Below are 19,573 nucleotides of genomic sequence, written 5' to 3'. Positions count from 1 at the left end.
GTGAATCCATAAATTGGTCCATGTGCTAGCCCGGTTAAATTTGGGGATGATTGTGCTTGCTCATATGTGTTATCATCTGGTGTGTCATAGATGCCTCTCTCATCCTCTATTATCATTGTGGGGGGTATTAACCCCTATACCCTTATGGCTAGGCGTGGGCCGGCCCAATCTAGGGGGTCCGGTCCATTGGAAGACGACGCGTGGCTCGGCCGATCTGTTCGGAGTCCTGTGCAAGGAGTCAAGACAGACTTGGAAATCAAGCAAGATCCTGGTCGGTTAGAATAGGAATCCTTATCTGGCCACCTATGGCAATTGTAACCGATTAGGATTAGTTTTCAGATCTGTAACCCTGCTCCCCAGACTATATAAGGCGGGCAGGGGATCCCTCTAAAAAACATCTCTTATTGACATACAACAATACAATCAGACGCAGGACGTAGGTATTATGCCTTCTTGGCGGCCGAACCTGGATAAAACCTTGTGTCTGTCTTGCGTCACCATCTTGTTTGTGGCTTGCGCATCTGTCTGCCGACAATCTACTACCTTGGGCATACCCCTAGGTAGACTGCCGACCATATTTCGTCGATAGTGGCGCGCCAGGTAGGGGGTGTGCGTACTGCTCTCCAAGCGAACAGGATGGTCATCATCCCCGGCTCCATGGCTACACCGAACGGCCTCACGTTCACCGTCGGTCAGATCACCTGGACCACCGGCTCCGACGACTTCATCGCTATGATCACGGAGGAGACGCGGATTCAATTTGCGTCGACCGCTGCTTCACCTGCATCGGCTACGGCTCCAACCACGGTGGATACGGCTCCGACCACGGGGGATCTGGCTCCGACCACGGTGGATCTGGCTCCGACCACGGTGGATCTGTCTCCGACCACGCCCGCATCGCCTTCAGCCACGCCGACAACCCGTCGTCCGCTTCCCCGCTACAAAGGGAAGCAGATCGACAACACTGACCTGCTCGACTCCATCGATTGGGTCGGCACCAAACTCGCTGAAACCCTAGCTCTGGTAAGTTAAATTCAAAGTCAACCTAACGAGCAGGTAACCGCTCCCCACAACAGATCTACCCGACCAGCTCGGGCCAGTCGTCCTGCACGACTTGGTACAGATCTCGTGGTCATATCTACTCCTGAAGGGCGCTCTGCTCGTCGCCGGCCAGCTTCTACGACGGGTCTCCGGCTCTCCGAGTACGAAGCCTCGATGGGGAACTACCAGGCCTAGCCATACGACCTACGGAACGCTGCCTCCAACTACGCTTACAATATACAACGCTGCTCGGGTCTGCGTTCTGTACTCCGACCTCGGCCAAAGCCACGCAACTTCATCAACATGGTCCGGATTGAGGATTGTCAAGAAGGATCGGTCCACACAGTTCAAGAGGATGGCTCAAGCTCCTCATCTGGCACTGCATCTAATGCCTCTGTTCGCACCGAGCTCCAGGATCACGACGATGAAGGCGTCGAATATGATCTAGATATCCCAGACCACGCCTCGGGATACCCGCGATTCCCGCCCTTCCCACCAAGGCAGGGAGACTTGATCAACGTTGTCAGTAATGATGAACCACCGGCGGTCGGCGAGACAGAGCAAGAAAGGCTGGCACGTGAAGCACGCAATATTGATCGGTTCAATCGCCGACAAATCGAAGCCAAGGTGAAAGAGGAGGCACGACGCATAAGGGTCCAGCCACGCGACCTCAACAATGTTTTCGACAGGGTGGGGGACAAACAGATCTTCAGGACTCCAAGCGCCAACGTAGCCGTTGCTATGGCGACAATGCAACAGCTACCCAATACCCCGGAAACCCAGGCAGTTCACGACGATATACAAGCTTACTTGACAGCTGCTATGGCCCAGACCGCAGAGATCGTAAATCAAGCCCGGGCTCCATCCGTCTCAGTCGAGTCAAGCCATAGCCGCCAGTACTCAAGTCGCTCACAGCCACCCAACCAACGTGGCTCGTGCAACAACGACCCGTCAGACAACCGCCACGACGTTTGGGACGACAACCGCCGAGACAACCGCAATAATCGCCGCGACAACCACGGTCGAAGGGCTAATCTGGATGGCAACCGAGATCGCCATGATGGCAATAACGATCTCCGCCATTACCTTAGAGGACGTGATCTGCGTGATCGCATCAACCAGAGAGCCAACGATCGTGCATCCCACGAAAGCTATCGCCGTATGGAATATGATACTACCCACGGCCCACCGGATTTGAAGCAGTTTACTCCGCACCTTCGCCAAGTCATATGACCCAAGAACTTCAAGCTCAAAAAACTTCAGAAGTATGATGGCAAGGAGAACCCCGAATTATGGGTCATGCTCTACGAAACTACGTGCAGACCAGCCATGGCTGACGAGCACGTCATGTCTAACTACTTTCTAGTCGCTGTTGGTCATGCAGATCACCAATGGCTGGTTAGCTTGCCGGCGAACTACTTCGATTCTTGGCAAGAACTCAAGCAAGCTTTCATCGACAACTTCATTGCCACTTGCGAGCAACCCGGCAACAAATACGATCTGCAGCGGTTCGAGATCGGAAAGATGAGCCACTGCGCGAGTACGTCCGACGTTTCTCAAAGATGTGCATCAAGGTCCCGTCAATCTCCGACAGCGAGGCAATCGAGGCTTTCATCACTGGCCTCTGCTTCCACGACGCTCTAAGGGACAAGCTCCTCCGCAAGAGACCTGAATCGGTCACAGCGCTCCTGGCCATCGCTAAGAAATATGCGGACGCCGACGACGCTAAAAAGATAATTATCGAAGAAGCAGCAAGGGTTCCATGCTCCGACCATCCCCCACACCACGACGACTACCGTGGCAACTGTGGTCGGAACGACAATTTTGACCGCCGCAACCAGCGCAATGACTCCCGCGACCACCGCGACCAACGTAACCAGCGTGCTCGGGAAGACGACGGCGAGGTCAACACCGTCAAAAAAGGTGGCGGACATCGTAACTACAAAGAAGACTACGCCAAAGCATTGAAAGGGCCCTACCAGCTCCATCCCAAGTCAAACCATACCATGGAGAACTGTCGCGTTCTCAAGTCTATCTACACGCGTCAACAGGTTCCGGATACGTCCGACAAGCCTACCGACATAGGGGAACAGCGCAACGAGGACAACGACGATGAAGACGCAGATCCCCGTCACAAGTATGTCAAACCAACCGATCGCGTGCACACCATCATTGGAGGCAAAGTTTCCATCGAGACCAAACGAGAACGCAAGCTGCTCGCCCGCGCTTGCTTAAACGTGGCCTACACCGACAACCTCATCGCCAATCCATGGCTCCCTCCTTGGTCTCACCATGAGATCTCCTTCAGCAGAAAGGACCAATAGGCCGCAATATCTGAGCTAGGACGTTTTCCTCTAGTTCTCGATCCTTATATCAATAAGGTTCAGTTCGACAAGGTGCTGATTGACGGCGGCAGCTCCATCGATATACTGTTCAAGAACAGTCTGCCAGCACTGAAGATAACCCAGGCGGATCTCAAGCCATACGAGGCATAGTTCTGGGGTGTTCTCCCCGAATAGAGCTCTACACCTCTCGGGCAGATCACGCTACATGTGCAATTTGGGACCCCGGACCACTTCCACACTGACTACGTCAATTTCGTGGTCGCTGACTTCGACGACACCTACCATGCTATCCTGGGTCGACCATCGCTCACCAAGTTCATGGCCATACCTCATTACAGGTATCTGGTGCTGAAGATGCCTACCGAGAAAGGAGTTCTAACCCTTAGGGGCAACGTATACGCAGCTTATACCTATGAGGACGACAGCTTCAAAATAGCAGAGGCTCACGACCTCTCTATTCGCATGGCCGAGACCATGCTCGACGCTAAGAAGACCTCGGCCGACCACCTGGAGATCCCAGAGCTCGAGGCTCCACGCAAGAACACCAAGTCCAAGGAGCACAAGGTGATCCAGCTGGTCGATAATGATCCTAGCAAAATGGCCCTTATCGGGGCCAACCTGGATCCCAAATAGGAAGACGCGCTCGTCAGGTTCTTAAGGAGCAACATGGATGTGTTCGCATGGAAACCTGCTGACATGCCCGGTGTACCTTGGAACTTGATCGAGCACTCCTTGAATGTCAACGGCAAGCAGAAGCTACGACGGTTCGCTCGCGACAAGAAGGAGGCGATTAGGGTAGAAGTTACACAGCTTTTGGCAGCTGGATTTATCAAAGAAGTGTATCATCCGGAGTGGTTAGCCAACCTGGTTCTTGTACACAAAAAGAATAATGAATGAAGAATGTACGTTGATTACACTGATCTCAACAAACACTGCCCTAAGGACCCCTTCGGCTTACCTCGCATAGACGAGGTCGTAGATTCAACTGCCGGTTGCGAGCTGCTTTCCTTTCTCGATTGCTACTCTGGTTATCACCAGATCGCTCTCAAAAAGGATGACCAGATCAAGACATCTTTTATCACGCCTTTCGGTGCCTACTGCTATACGACCATGTCGTTTGGGCTCAAGAACGCCGGGGCTACCTACCAACGCGCTATATAGGCCTGCCTCAAAGACGAGATAAAAGATGACCTCGTCGAGGCTTATGTTGATGATGTAATTGTCAAAACCAAGGAAGCACATACCCTTGTTGACAACCTGGAACGCACCTTTGCAGCCCTTAACATATTCCAATGGAAATTAATCCCAAAAAAGTGCATCTTTGGTGTTCCTTCTAGCATACTACTTGGCAACGTCGTCAGTCACGATGGCATACGCCCTAACTCAGAGAAAGTCAAAGCTGCCTTGGACATGAAGGCGCCCAAAAAGGTGTAGGATGTTCAGAAGCTTACCGGATGCATGGCCGCTCTCAGCCGTTTCATATCAAGATGTAACATCCTGCCCAGGGCTTAATAGGATTAATAGGATACTCATACAAACAAGTTGCAACTTCTTTTCTGGAAGCCCATCTCTAAAGAACTCTAAGGTTAAGCGTGCTTAGTCTAGAGCAATTTTAGGATGGGTGACCGACCGGGAAGGACTTCCCAGGTGCGCATAAGTGAGGACAAAGTGCGTAGAAAAGACTTGTGTGGGTCTGTGAGGGCAGTCTATGTCCTAGAAAAGCTGCCAGATATAAGCGGGCCCGGCCTTGTAGAGGCAGGATGTTACAGAATGGTATCAGAGCTGACTCTCGCGGTTTCACAGGCGCGTGTGTCATAGTTGTGCAGGCATGGTTCGCATGGCTGGAGTGGTCCCAGAGTGGTCACACAGCATGGCACATGCGCTGGCACGAGACACACGGATGTGGCCAAGAGGGGATGTTCCTAGCTTGGGATTGACCGACGAGGACGTCGGTCTCTTAAGGGGGTGAGGATGTAATATCCTGGCCCAGGGCTTAACAGGATCAATAGGATACTCATACAAACAAGTTGTAACTTCTTTTCTGGAAGCCCATCTCTAAAGAACTCTGAGGTTAAGCATGCTTAGTCTAGAGCAATTTTAGGATGGGTGACCGACCGGGAAGGACTTCCCGGGTACGCATAAGTGAGGACAAAGTGCGCAGAAAAGACTTGTGTGGGTCTATGAGGGCAGTCTATGTCCTAGAAAAGCTGCCAGATATAAGCAGGCCCGGCTTTGTAGAGGCGGGATGTTACAGAATATTAGGCGAAAAAGGATTACCGTTCTTTAAACTGCTCAAAGCATCCGAGAAGTTTGAGTGGTTGGAGGAAGCAGACGCTGCCTTCACAGAGCTGAAACAATACCTTACGTCACCTCCGGTCCTCACTGCTCCCAGAGAAGACAAAACACTCCTGCTTTATATTACGGCGACTAATCGAGTGGTCTCCACTACCATGGTGGTTGAGCGCGACGAGCCCGACCACGTCTACAAGGTACAGCGACCAATCTATTTTATCAGTGAGGTACTCAATGAATCCAAGACCAGGTACCCATAGATTCAGAAATTGATCTACGCCATACTGATACCATCCCGAAAGTTGAAACATTACTTCGACGGATATTGTGTGGTGGTCATGACTGAGTACCCTCTACGAGACATCATTAGCAACAAGGATGCGAATGGGCGCATCGTCAAATGGGCAATGGAGTTATGCCCCTTCTCCTTGGAATTTGCAAGCTGTACTACAATCAAGTCTCAGGCACTCGTCGATTTCATCGTCGAGTGGACAGACTTAAGCACGCCTGCCTCTCAGGGGCCCGACGAGTATTGGAAGATGTACTTCGACGGCTCTCTCAACATCGATGGCGTAGGAGCAGGAGTCCTTTTCGTGTCACCATCCAAGGAGCAGCTCCAGTATGTCATCAGGATTTATTTCCCAGCATCAAATAACGCCGCCGAGTATGAAGCATGCCTACATGGTTTGCACATTGCGGTCAAGCTTGGTGTTAAACGTCTCTATGTCTATGGAGACTCGGCTCTGGTCATCAACCAACTCAACAAGGACTGGGACACGACCAGCGAAAAGATGGATGCATACTGCAAATCGATCAGAAAGCTGGAAGGCAAGTTATATGGCATCGAGTACATACACGTGGTCCAGGACAAAAATCAAGCAGCAGATGCGCTGTCAAAGTTAGGATCATCCCAAGCCAAAGTCCCACATGGCGTATTCGTCCAAGACCTGCTCACGCCCTCCATCGAAGAGGAAGATCCCACGGTCAACAAGTCTCTAGACCAGCAATTGGTGGCTACGGTTCCGGTGTCGAGCACCACCGAGCCACCTCCGACCACTCATGAGCCCGACTGGAGAGTACCTTTCATCAAGTACCTGATAGATGGCAGCGGTTACACTGATTGGACAAAAAACGAACACCTGATGCGTCGCAGTAAGCAGTATCTGCTCGTCGATGGCAAGTTATGGGGCAAGAATGCAAAGAAGGAAATCTTGATGAAGTGTATAACCCAGGAGGATGGCGCACACCTCCTGGACCAAATCCACTCTAGCTCCTGTGGCAACCATGCGGCCTCGAGAACGCTGGTCGGCAAGGCTTTCCGAGCAGGGTTCTATTGGTCGTCAGCAGTAGCCGATGTAGAGAAGCTAGCCCGCCACTGTGAGGGTTGTCAGTTCTTCGCCAAGAGAATCCACGTACCAGCACATGAGATCTAGACAATACCAGCCTCTTGGCCCTTCGCATGCTGGGGACTGGATATGATCTGACCCTTCAAACTGGCTCCTGGGAAATTTACATGTGTCTTTGTGCTGATTGACAAATTTTCTAAGTGGATAGAGTACATGCCTCTGGTACAGGCATCCTCAGAAAAGGCTGTCACATTCCTCGACCAGGTCATCCACCGCTTCGGCATACCCAACAGCATCATCACTGATCTGGGTACTCAGTTCACCGGGAACGCTTTTTGGGACTTCTGCGATGAAAGGAGCATAGTAGTAAAATACGTCTCGGTGGCGCACCCTAGAGCTAATGGACAGGTCAAGCGGGCAAACGGTATGATTTTGGACGCATTGAAGAACATGATGTACAGAGAAAATGACAAAGCTCCTAGAAGATGGCTCAAAGAGTTACCAGCCGTGGTCTAGGGCCTCAGAACTCAGCCCAGTCGTAACACCGGCGTCTCACCATACTTTATGGTTTACGGCGCTGAGGTGGTCCTCCCAGCAGATATAGCTTTTAGATCAGCACGGGTAGAGAACTTCAATGAAGGCAAGGTCAATGAAGTACGGGAGCTAGAAGTGAATAGTGAAGAAGAGAAGCGGCTCGATTCTTGCGTACGTACAGCCAAATACCTTGCTGTTTTGCGCAGGTACTACAACAAGAATGTTAAAGGGTAGTTCTTCGTGGTCGGGGACCTGGTCCTGAAGTGGAAGATGAATCAGGCTGGTGTCCATAAACTCGCAACTCCATGGGAAGGGCCCTTCATGATCAAGGAAGTCACACGGCCAACGTCTTACATGTTAGCTCACTTGGACGGTACAGACGTACCCAATTCATGGCACATCAACAAGCTTAGGCGTTTCTATGCTTAACTACTAAGATATGTACTCCTCTTGTACTTTTGAATTAATTCAATAAAGCTATTATGATTTCTCTGACTACTCTGATATGTCACTTTGAATTTTACGGTTGTTCTAACTTAGCCAGTCAAAGCCGACCACCATTCCTTCCTGGGTTTTCAGAGCAGGCCCTGTCTCTGGTCCCCCCCCCCCAACGCGTGCATGGGATCCACTCTCTACGCTATGGGTGATCGGCAGGTCCCCCCTAGTTTGACTTGTCCGCGTCTATGTGTGTACAGGTCATGCACCTCACACTTTGACCACATGGCAAATCAAGGCCGTACAAACTTTTCAGGATGACGTGTCGAGTAAACTGGTACAACTAAACAGAACGCTAACATGTTCTCACTTAGTTACACCAACATGGGTTTCAAGCTTAAATACGTTTTATACAAAACAAACAAGCTTATGATGATATACAGTTACGTTATTACAAGCTTGCCTGAAGAGGTACAAGTTTACAATAACACAACTATATCCTTCTTCTACAGCTCTAGCCTATCCTGTTGGCTGGTCGGGTCACACGACACCTGCTGCTCGCTGCTTCCGACATCCTGCTCGAGTCTTGAGGACTCTTGTACTGGTCGAGCTAAAGAGGATGGCCCCGTTGTTGCCTGGCTGGTCGAGACCGCAGGCTTTGCCGATTGGCTCACAACTGATGGCGTTTCTAGCTGACTTGTTGATGGCATACCCTGTACAGGTGCTGTCCCACCTCCACATAGGTTAATGTCACCAATTATCTTTGAAGACAGGTCTAGCTGGGTCATCCGAAGCTCCTTAGCCTTGTCTGGATCTACCTCCTTTGGGTACCCAGCCTCCAAGTGCTTGAGATCGATCAGGGGGTAGTGGGCACGCACCATGCTTAGCACATGTGCGCCTGTGTACTCACCCGCCTCCTTCACGAACTCTTGGAACCATTCCCATGCCTTTTGGCATCTCTCGACCAGTTCGAGCTACGGCGTCCTTAGCACTTCCTCTGTAAGCGCTGGGTCGATAAGGTTGAGGACGGGCAAAATGCTAGTTGCCACTTCCTGGCACCGGTTCTTCCATGTGTCCCAATCCTCGGTGATCTCTAGGCATCGTGCCTTCTAGCCGTCACGATCTTTCATTACGGTTTCCAGATGCTTCTTGGCATTGACTTTTAAAACTACAAACCACACAAGACATTAAAATGTCATGCCACGACAAGATAAGGTGGGCAACAGAGTGAGCAAGGTGGTCTGGAACACTTACTTTTCAGTTCCTCCTTCATCTTGGTTGTGCGGTCCCGGAGTTGTGACTGGTCGTGCGCCAGTTTCTTGTTGTCCTCCTTCAGGCGACCACACTCTACGGTTACACAGCTATTCTCCTCTTGGAGACGGACTACTTCGGCTTCTAAGCCTACACTACAGCTATTATTACCAACAATGCAACAACACGTGTCATGCACTCGTTGTGATAAAGTGACAACTTACTTGTTTTTTCTTGCTCTTTGTTACTGAGCTGGACGACTAGGTTCTGGTTCTGCGCCTCTTGCTCCGTCCTCTCTTGGTTGGCGGCTTCAAGTTGGTGGCGTAAGCGTTCCACCTCGGCCGCTAGTTCTTTATTGCTTGATGTGATTCCCTCAATCTGGTCGAAGCACTTCTTTCGGTACCTAGCGGTCTTCATTAAGTCCTGCATGTAAAAAGCTAAGTCAGACAGTTTGACTGGGTAGCAGGATCAGGTGGTCAAGCAAAACATACCTGGACTTCCATCACCAGACGTTTCGCCGCTCATTCAACTTTCATGGTCTCTTCGACCTCTGAGATTTCTTCATGAACAACCCATTGGTCGTTCTGCCAGCGCGACACATATACATGTTGTCGTTTGTCCTGGGCACAGCCTAGGACCTCCTCTACTTCGTCCTCTTCGGCCTCTTGTTCGGGTAGTGGCGCTGGTCCAGAGTTTGTAGCATCTGCGATCACTATGGCCTTCCCACGGGCTGTAGCATCGGTAGATGTGCTCTGTGCCACCTCTGGCTGCTGCTCCATGGTTTGGTCTGTTACCATTGGCGCTGACGTGTCTCCCTCAGCAGGGTTAGTGCTTGGAGCACCTATACTTGGCTCGGCTCTCCCCTCGACCACTTGCTCGGGGACTATTGTCTGGCCGCTCGTCTGCTGAGGCTCTGGCAGACTAACTGCTATAGGTTCCTCCATGGCCGGCTGCTGGGCAGTTTTCTCTGACATTGCTAGTGGAGCCATGCCGCACCCGGCTAGTTGGTCGGAATTTTCGGTGGACGCTGACCTAATATATCTGAGATAAGTTCAGAAGACAATAATATTCAAGATAAATTGTAAGCTTACATCAATGTTACAAATACTTACAGCTTGGAACCATGGAATGATGTGGCGAAGGTGCGTCTCTTTGGCCGCGCCTGCTCCACATGCTTTACGGGTGCCACCTGGTTTCTCTCTACGACCAGCACCGGCGTCGAGGCTTGATGCTCGACCCCTTTGCCGCTTGTCCTCTGCACTAAAGTGGTCGGCGATGCGGGTCCCACTAGCACGGAGGAGCCACCTTGATCCATCGGCTCTAGTTGCCTTCTCCTCTTTTGAGGGACGAGTTGAAAGATGTCTGCATCCTCCGTTTCATCGTCTGACAATGTGAAGATTGCCTGATGACGCTTGCTGGTCGCCGGCCGCTTACCAGCAGCTCTGGCCGCTGCCTCCTCCCCAACTCCGAGCACGGCCCAGTCGACGTCTTTGATGCCGGCGCTGGTCTGGGCGTTTGGGTTGGCAACTTGTGGCCAATCTACACCAGGGGGTGGAGACACGAACACTGTTGCTCTATCTCTGCCATTAATCTGGGAAATATAAAGGAGATAACATAGTAAGTTTCTGTTACAACATAAGACTACGGGTACAAGGCAGAATGATTTACCTTTGGGGGAGGTCGGGCGAGCTTGAAAGCATGCTCGATGTCGCTCAATCTCACATAATTTGGATCAGCTAAGTTAAATAGCTCTCCAATTCTGGCTTTGACTTCGATCTTGTCAAGCACCTCTTGCCTGGTCCTCGTTGGGTCTGCGCTACCCTAGTACTCGTAGCCAGGATGTACCCTCCTCTGGCAGGGCTGGATCCTTTGGCTGATGAAGTTTCCGACCATGCTTGAACCGTCCAGTTTCCTCCACGGGATCATCCCAAGTAGTTCTTGGATCTGTTCTAGGTGCTCGGGCTTTTCCGACCAGCTGTTCTTCTTCTCCGGAATGAATCCCACGTCGCACAGTGTGATCGTGTTCGGCTCTTCACGGATGTAGAACCACTTCTTGTACCAGTCGTCCAGCGATGTGTTCCAAGGGTAGTGCAAGTACTGGGCCTTCATCCTGTCACGCGGATTGAGGTATACACCTCCGGCTATCTTCGAGCCACTGCTTCCTTTCTTCCGTAGACAGAAAAGATGGCGAAAGAAGTCAAAATGGGGCTGGAAGCCACCATATGCTTCTCAAAGATGAATGAAGGTGGAGACAAGAAGAATCGAGTTGGGATGCAGATTGCAAATCCCAATCTCGTAATACAAACAGAGCCCCTGAAGGAAAGGGTGCACTGGAACCCCAAAACCCCGCTTGAAGAAATCTTTGAAAACCACAATCTCACCTGGTTGTGGATCGGGATACCCTTCTCCTTCCGGCGCGCGCCATCCTGCGAGTGCCTTATTGTGAAGTACTCCCATGATGACAAGGTCTTCGATGGTCTGCTCGTTGCTTCTTGACTTCCACCACTCCTTCGCCATGACTCCAGCTTTCTTCTGGGCATCACTCTTCGCCATGAATCCGCCCTTGCTGATGGAGGTGGATACGGTGGAGGGGTGATTTGTGATGATTTCGGAGGTATTAGGGTTGGCAAGAGGAAGAAGAAGGCTGCGGTGGCGAATGGTAATGGGGATCGGTAAAAAGTAACTTACCAGTTCTATATTATAAATAACCAAGAGTTGCGCCGTTTCGTCCGCCCAAGATTCTTGGGAGACGTGCGCACGCGCCGTAGACGGTTGTTTTCACAACCTCGAGATCTATGCCAATATATGTGCCCCTTCATTACTAGTGTACGCGCCTCTTCGTTGCTAGTGTGAGAGGGCCCACACTGACGCTCCTCCTTATAGGTGCCAAGCGACTGTTTGCTTGAAAAGGACAAGAAGGCAGTATAACGTGCTATACCCGTCTTCTTTTTTGACCAGACGTGTCAGATTGGACTTGACAGAGTAATAAGATAAATAAATACACCAAATAATAGTACAAGCACCATTCGTTTCTTCACTGCATGTCTCATGCTCAAGGATGGTCCAGACCACTACCGAGCTCGGGGACTGCTCCGACCACTATCGTGCTCGGGGACTGCTCCGACCACTACCGTGCTCGGGGACTGTCCAGACCACTACCGTGCTCAAGGACTGCCCCGACCACTACCATGCTTGGGAGACTGTTCTGAACAATGCTCGGCGATTGCTCTCCTTGGCTACATGTGATTTGTACTCACATACAGTTGAGAGACATTTATTTAGACCTTGCTACAAGGCTTATACTTCGTCTTCCAGCAAGCTCGGGGACTACATCGGTACGATGCACCTGCCGGTGCATCTCGTATTGATTGTACGACGATTGGATTCTTAACTTCAGTAGAAATTCTTTTTAGACCCTGGCACCACGTGCCTGCGTCACCTACTACCAGGCTCGGGGACTAAGTGGGCACACTTCACCTTGCGGTGAATGTGTTTATTTAATCGACCCCTACGCTTTGACTGATTGTCAGGATTACTGTCGTGCTCGGGAAGTGTCCCGACCACTGCTCAGAGATCGCTCTCCTTGGCTACATGTGATTTGTACTCACATACAGTTGAGAGACATTTATTTAGACCTTGCCACAAGGCTTATACTTTGCATTCCAGCAAGCTCGGGGACTACATCGGTACGATGCACCTGCCGGTGCATCTCGTATCGCTTGTATTATGATTGGATTTTCAACTTGAATGGGAATTCTTTTTAGACCCTGGCACCACGTGCCTGCATCACCTACTACCAGGCTCGGGGACTAAGTGGGCACACTTCACCTTGCGGTGAATGTGTTTATTTTATCGACCCCAACGCTCTGACGGTTGGCCATAACAACTACTGTCAAGGGTCACTTACATTTCTTTTCAGAAATACAAGTGGGCACACTTGATCAGGAAAGAAATCTTTTTCTTTTTTCTTTTAGAGCGCCATGCATTCTTCGGACAACCGAAATTTTTGGCTATAATCATGGTTTATTGCTCTCTGTGCGGACCAGAATACTAGCGTATTTGCTTGGTCGATGTTTCAGCCAGTTGGAGATGACATGAGGACAGACTGCATTAGCCAAAGAAGATCAAACGGCATGTCGCAACATAATACATGGTGCTCGGGGACTAGCTGTGGGGGTATTAACCCCTATACCCTTACGGCTAGGCTTGGGCCATCGCAATCTAGGGGGTCCAGTCCATTGGAAGACGACACGCGGCTCAGCCGATCTATTCGGAGTCCCACGCAAGGAGTCAAGACAGACTTGGAAATCAAGCAAGATCCTGGTCGGTTAGAATAGGAATCCTTATCTGGCCACCTATGGCAATTGTAACCGATTAGGATTAGTTTCCAGATCTATAACCCTGCTCCCCAGACTATATAAGGCGGGTAGGGGACCCCTCTAAAAAACATCTCTTATTGACATACGGCAATACAATCAGACGCAGGACATAGGTATTACGCCTTCTTGGCGGCCGAACCTGGATAAAACCTCGTGTCTGTCTTGCGTCACCATCTTGTTTGTGGCTTGCGCATCTGTCTACTGACAATCTACTACCTTGGGCATATCCCTAGGTAGACTGCCGACCATATTTTGTCGACAATCATGTTGTGCAAAATAATACATGCATACATAATATTGGCTAGCTCTTCTCGTTCCTAGAGTCTAGCTGGGTGATGTATGATAGCCCAACGCTTTTGCAACACCCCAAAGGCTCGTTCCACAGCTTTTCTTTCTCCTTCTTGAAAGCTTGCAAACAATTTATGCTTTGCACTAAGTGGCCTGAGGATTGTCTTGACAAATGTGACCCATTATGGATAGATACCGTCAGCTAGATAGTAACTCATGTTGTATTGTGACCCATTAACAGTGAACTGAACCTCTAGTGCTTTGCCTTGTAGTTGTTCTATGAATAACGGTGACTGGTCAAGCACATTAATATTATTGTTCGAACCAGCAGCTCCAAAAAATGCATGCCAAATCCATAGGTCATAAGACGCAACAGCCTCTAGCATTATGGTAGGTACCTTATAATCACCTCGAGTGAATTGCCCTTTCCAAGCAACCGGGTAATTCTACCACTCCCAATGCATACAATCAAGACTACCCAACATCCCAGGGAAACCACGCTGTTCTACTACTTACAGTAAATGTTGGATGTCTTCACTAGTAGGCTTGCGTAGATACTGCGCACCGAATAGGCTTCTAACACCAGTAACAAAATGAATCAAACACTCCATTGCTGTACTCTCAGCAACCCCGAATGTTTCATCCATAAGATCTGCTGGTGAACCATAAGCCATCATTCTAATGGTAGCATTACATTTCTATAATGGTGATAGACCCACTTTGCCAAATGCATCTCGACGTAGACAAAAATATGGAGACCAAACACCTAGAGCTTGGACTATGCGTAGAAATAAATGCTTCCTCATGCGAAATCTTCTACGAAACTGATCATCATTGTACAAGGGATTATCTGAAAAATATTTAGCAACTAGTCTATTGTGATCACCTTCATGATCTCTGTTGATGTACCTCCTTGTATAACCCCCACGTCGAATAGAGGACCTAGCTGATTCTGCTTCAATCTCAGCTTCAATCTCCTGCTCAAGCTCAGACTCAATCTGTGCTTCAAGGTCAGACTCAGTAGAATCACTTGAGTCAGTTGACATTATTTGTACTGGTTGTGGACTGGTGTCTAGTGAATGAGGGAGTGCAGTGAGTGTGAATGAGGGAGTGGCTGTGGATTGGTGTCTAGTGAATGAGGGAGTGCAGTATTTGTAGCTGATATCCACTTGTATGCAACAGCCATTTGCTACTTTTGTTTGTCTTTTTCTCAACATCTATATTCTTGTTTATCTTTTTCTCAACAGCTATATTCTTGTTTGTTTTGTTCTCAACAGCTATATTCATGTTTGTCTTTTCTTAATAGCTACATTTACCCACAACAGCAAGTATTTTTATCAACATCCATCTGTTGGTTTCATTAATAATGGGGTACAACCATCAATAGCTTACAAATACACTACCAATACTAACAATTACACTAATATTTAGGGGTACAACCATGCAACCTAATACATAAACTAATTAACTTAAAGCTTACATACATAGGTTTACAGATACACTGACCAAACTTGAAAACAACTACACTAAATATTAGGGATACATGCATCTCGTGCTGCTTTTCTACTCCTCAGCCAAGTCTTTTGCAATCTGATCCAGTATGCTCTCATGCCTGTTTTTTTCTTTTTCACTAAAGTTTGAGGTATCTATTTCCAGCAGTTTCAAATAGGTGTTATACTTTTTAGCCCTTGCTGATTTTGCTTTCATTGACATTGCTTCATGATACATAACCATATTTTGACTTGGTTGGCTGCTCAAAGGAGATGGCGCAGCAGATTTTCCTATCCCTTTCAGCCTTGCCTTCGCTTTCTTCTGCCCCTCGGGACGTACCTCTCTACTCATGGTTTCCCCCTCTGTGTCTTGGTTGGACGAAGAAGTGTATGCTCCTGAGTTAGATAGCTTGGTCATTTTTGGTGTGCTCTCCTCTTGGATGATTCTGCGCCATTTGGGCATCTCCTTGGCCACATCCCATAGGTACTCATATATAAAAGACCTACCCTTGTTGCCATTCTTGAAAAATTCATGGGCTGCTTTCTTCACCATGTCATCAGATTGCCCACTGTTGCGTGCATTCATAGCTTTAGCATAGGCTCCACTAAACTTTGTGATATCCCTCTTGACATCACCCCAATGTGTCTTCAATTGTTTGATTGACCTCTTGTGGCTATTATTTGGCGCGTTGTCGTTGAACTCAGCGGCTACAACTTTCCAATAGTACTCAAATTTCCTGTCATTGCCGATTACGGGATCAGTGGAGTGTTTTGTCCATGCACTGAATAGCCTATCATTTTCTTCTTCACTCCAATTGATGCGTTGATGCCTCTTTGGTTCTTCTTCGCTGCTATCACCTAACTCTTCAATGTTGACTGATTGCTTCTCTTGTTGTGCAGAGCATCGAGAACTTGACTCTGATCCATGAGAAGAAGTGTTGGCTGTAGCTCCACCAAGATGGGTGAATTGCAGCACTAATGATGGCCTATTGCCTACAGTTGCATCCAAAGGACCAACACTTTCATGGAGATGAAATCCTTGAAAGCCTGGTGGAGGTGCTTGAAGCCAACTCCCTTGTTGTTGAACACCTTGAAATATGGGAGCAGATTGGCCATATGGTGGGTGGATTCCCGGAGGACCAAAAGGATTGAAGTTTTGTAGAAAGTTGGATGTTCCAAAGGGAAACTAAGATTGGGGTGTAGGAGGTGAGATCTGACCACTACCCTCTGATGAGTACTGGGATGGAGAGTCCTGATTCAGGAGGTTTGAAAAAAATCTAGGGGAAGGTTCCATTGGAAAGTTGTGTTCTAGAGTGGATCTCAGGTGCTGAAAATTGAGCAACAAGCTTCAAGTTTGAGTTCATAGAGGCAGCAAGCAGGCAAGTGAAGATGAGGCCAACGCCCTTCAGTTTTGTAGAGGAGCAAGCAGGCATGTGAAGAGGAGGCCAACGGCTAGCTTCCTAAGCCAACGGCTCCGTGTATGTTTAATGTGCTGTGTCAGATGAACAGTTAAAATAATATTTTTTATTCTCTGGTGGGTTGGCCATAGCGTAATGGGTAACTTTTGTTATTTCTTTGCTATGGACTACTGCTACTGCTACCATGTATCAGCTACCTGGTACCTATTTTTTTATTCTCTATGGACTACTTTCTCTGAACATTATGGTTGCTCTATGGAGAGGTACCTGGTACCACATCAATTGTCTAATCATGAAAACCTTGTACAGAACTCACATACCAAGTCCTGCATCAAATGGTTTTTCGGCCATGTTTAGTTCAAAAAAAATTTCTCAAAAAGTGCTATAGTAGCCATCACATCGAATCTTGCGATACGTGCATGGAGCATTAAATGTAGATGAAAAAAAACTAATTGCACAATTTGGTTGGAAATCGCGAGACGAACGTTTTAAGCCTAATTAGTCCATGATTGAACACTAATTGTCAAATAAAAATGATAGTGCTATAGTAGCCAAATTTCCAAATTTTCGTGAACTAAACACGGCCTTCGTATGCATCTCAAGTGGGATATTTGGCACAAGTCACTGTCAGTGTCAGGAGGTTGATCAGTTACGCTATGACAATTAAGTCAGGCCTCTAATGTGCAAAGTTAGCACCATAGCAATGTTCAGCAGTGTCCTTTCCAAATCAAGAGAGGTAGACACATACTTTGCAAGCATAGAATGCTGCTAAGCCTGAGGCATACACCACACCAATGATTCGATTATGGAGGGTGCTGCCGCCTTCCCTCACCCCTCACTGCCGCGCGTGCCCGCATCCCGCGCTCGAGCCTAGGGCCGCGCCCGCGCGACACCGAGGTCTGGCAGCCTTCGTGTGGCGGCGGCGCCGCCTCTCCGCGCGCTGCGGCCATCGGCGGTTCAGACGCGCCACTATTACGGATCTAAGAAATTCAGGAATTCTCTGTAGTCTGGACTGGACTGGGTGGGCAGCGTATGGACCTGGGTTGGACATGGGTAGGGTCAGGTCCAAACTAAACCGGCAAAATTAATTTCTTGGCTGCTTTAATATTCCTGCAGATCTTTTTGAAAGGACCACCGGAGCAAAACTCAATAAAGCCATTGCCGTTTGACAATGGTAAGATTATTGTTGGTGTTTCGGACCAGGGGGTCCTCAACCAACGAGTGAATTTGTGCTGCGTGCCCCCATCCCGGATGGTGATGCAAAGAGATACAAGGTTTATACTGGTTCAGGCAATCGAGGCCCTACGTCCAGTCTGAGAGATCGATCTTGTATTCCTTGCACCGGAGTGCTCGTAGTAGGGGGTTACAAGCTAGGTGCGAGAGGGAGCTAGCCCCAGGTCTCGGCGGGGGTGTCGTGCGGGCCGCTTGAGACGTTGCTCTCAAGCAGCATAGAAGCGTGTAGTTTGAGTTCCTCTTTCTACTCGTTGTTCTCCTCCCCCTAGAAATGGTACCGGCTACCTCCTTTTATAGCCACAAGGAGGGAGCCAGAAGTACATGAGAAGGCTACTATTTGCTGGCGTATTCTGCTCCCTGGAGCAGTGTGGCGTCGTGGGAGTTCCCATCGGTGTCTAGTCGGTATGGTCTCCAAGGCCGGCAACATGTTGCGCTCCCGTACATTTGTTGACTTGGTGAAGTGCCGAGACCTGGTGGCTGCTGTAGTTGGTTGTGCCGAGACCCGCTGTGCTGAGGCCGAGACCCGCTGTGCTGAGGCCTTTGCAGGTGGCAATGCGGGGTCTTGGTGGCCATCGTCGTAGTTGATTTAGGCGAAACAGTGCGGAACGTGCGTCTACAGGATACGGTACCCTATATTGTCAGTAAGGGATGGTAAAAAGGCGATTTGACCGTTGTCCCGTCGCTCCTGTCGTGGCGCACTGCCGATCGTGGCTTACGTAGTGGGTGCAGCTGGGCGCATTAATTGGATGCGACAGCCGGCCAGAGCGACTTTTGAGGCGGAGGCGACGAGGTTGTGGGAGGAGCCCAGCCTTGGGAGAGGCGGAGCACGGCCAGTTCGCCCGAGGCCCTACCAGGAGTCTCGGGTGAGGCGGAACTCGGTCAGTTCGTCCGAGGCCTATCGGGGGTCTCGAGCAAGGCGGAGCGGTCGGTCCGCTGGTCCCGAGGTCATAGGAACCTAGTTTTGTCTCCCCACGTCGTGTTCGTCCTTGGTGTAGGAGTTTAGGCAGCACAGTAGCCGGTAACCCCTACACAGTCCCATCGTGGATGGCAGGGCACTGACGTGACTGACGTCTAGTCTGCCACTTCGCTGTACTGTGCCGTCGCGTGGTTGTCGGAGTGGTTGAGCGCCTTGATTGGATGTGATGTCTAGCCAGAGTAGTCTATTCAAAGCGGTGGTCGCGGGGCTGGTGGCGAGCCGGTCTCGCACGAATCGGAGAATCACAGACCTCAGCGAGGGGGCCTCGGGCAAAGGGGCCTCGGCGAGGGGGCCTCGGGCGAATCGGAGATTTTGGCTGAGACCTCGTTTGTCTTATTGGTTCTTGTTTTTAGGGTCTAAGTAGTTTTTTGGCTCTCGCTTAGGGTACCCCTTCTCACGGTATCCTACAGTAGCCCCCGAGCCTTGGGGAGAGTGGAGGCACTCCCCCTGAGGTTCTGACGAGAATTGGCTCTTGATAGTTCTTGTCGGGATGGTGTTTCGTACTCAAGGTTTCGGTGGGTGCGCGCGAGCGCACCCGCCGGGTG

General features: G+C 49.7%; 1 pseudogene; it reads right to left on the bottom strand.

The window, feature by feature from the left end:
* Positions 1-15,474: 15,474 nt before the first annotated feature.
* LOC136477591 (glutathione S-transferase T3-like) lies at positions 15,475-16,695 on the bottom strand (annotated as a pseudogene).
* Between the last annotated feature and the right edge of the window lie 2,878 nt (positions 16,696-19,573).

Source organism: Miscanthus floridulus, chromosome 1, assembly GCF_019320115.1.
Source record: "Miscanthus floridulus cultivar M001 chromosome 1, ASM1932011v1, whole genome shotgun sequence".
NCBI classification, from domain to species: Eukaryota; Viridiplantae; Streptophyta; class Magnoliopsida; order Poales; family Poaceae; genus Miscanthus; species Miscanthus floridulus.
The sequence above is the reverse complement of the archived record's forward strand: the minus strand, read 5'-3'. Positions and strand labels throughout refer to the sequence as shown.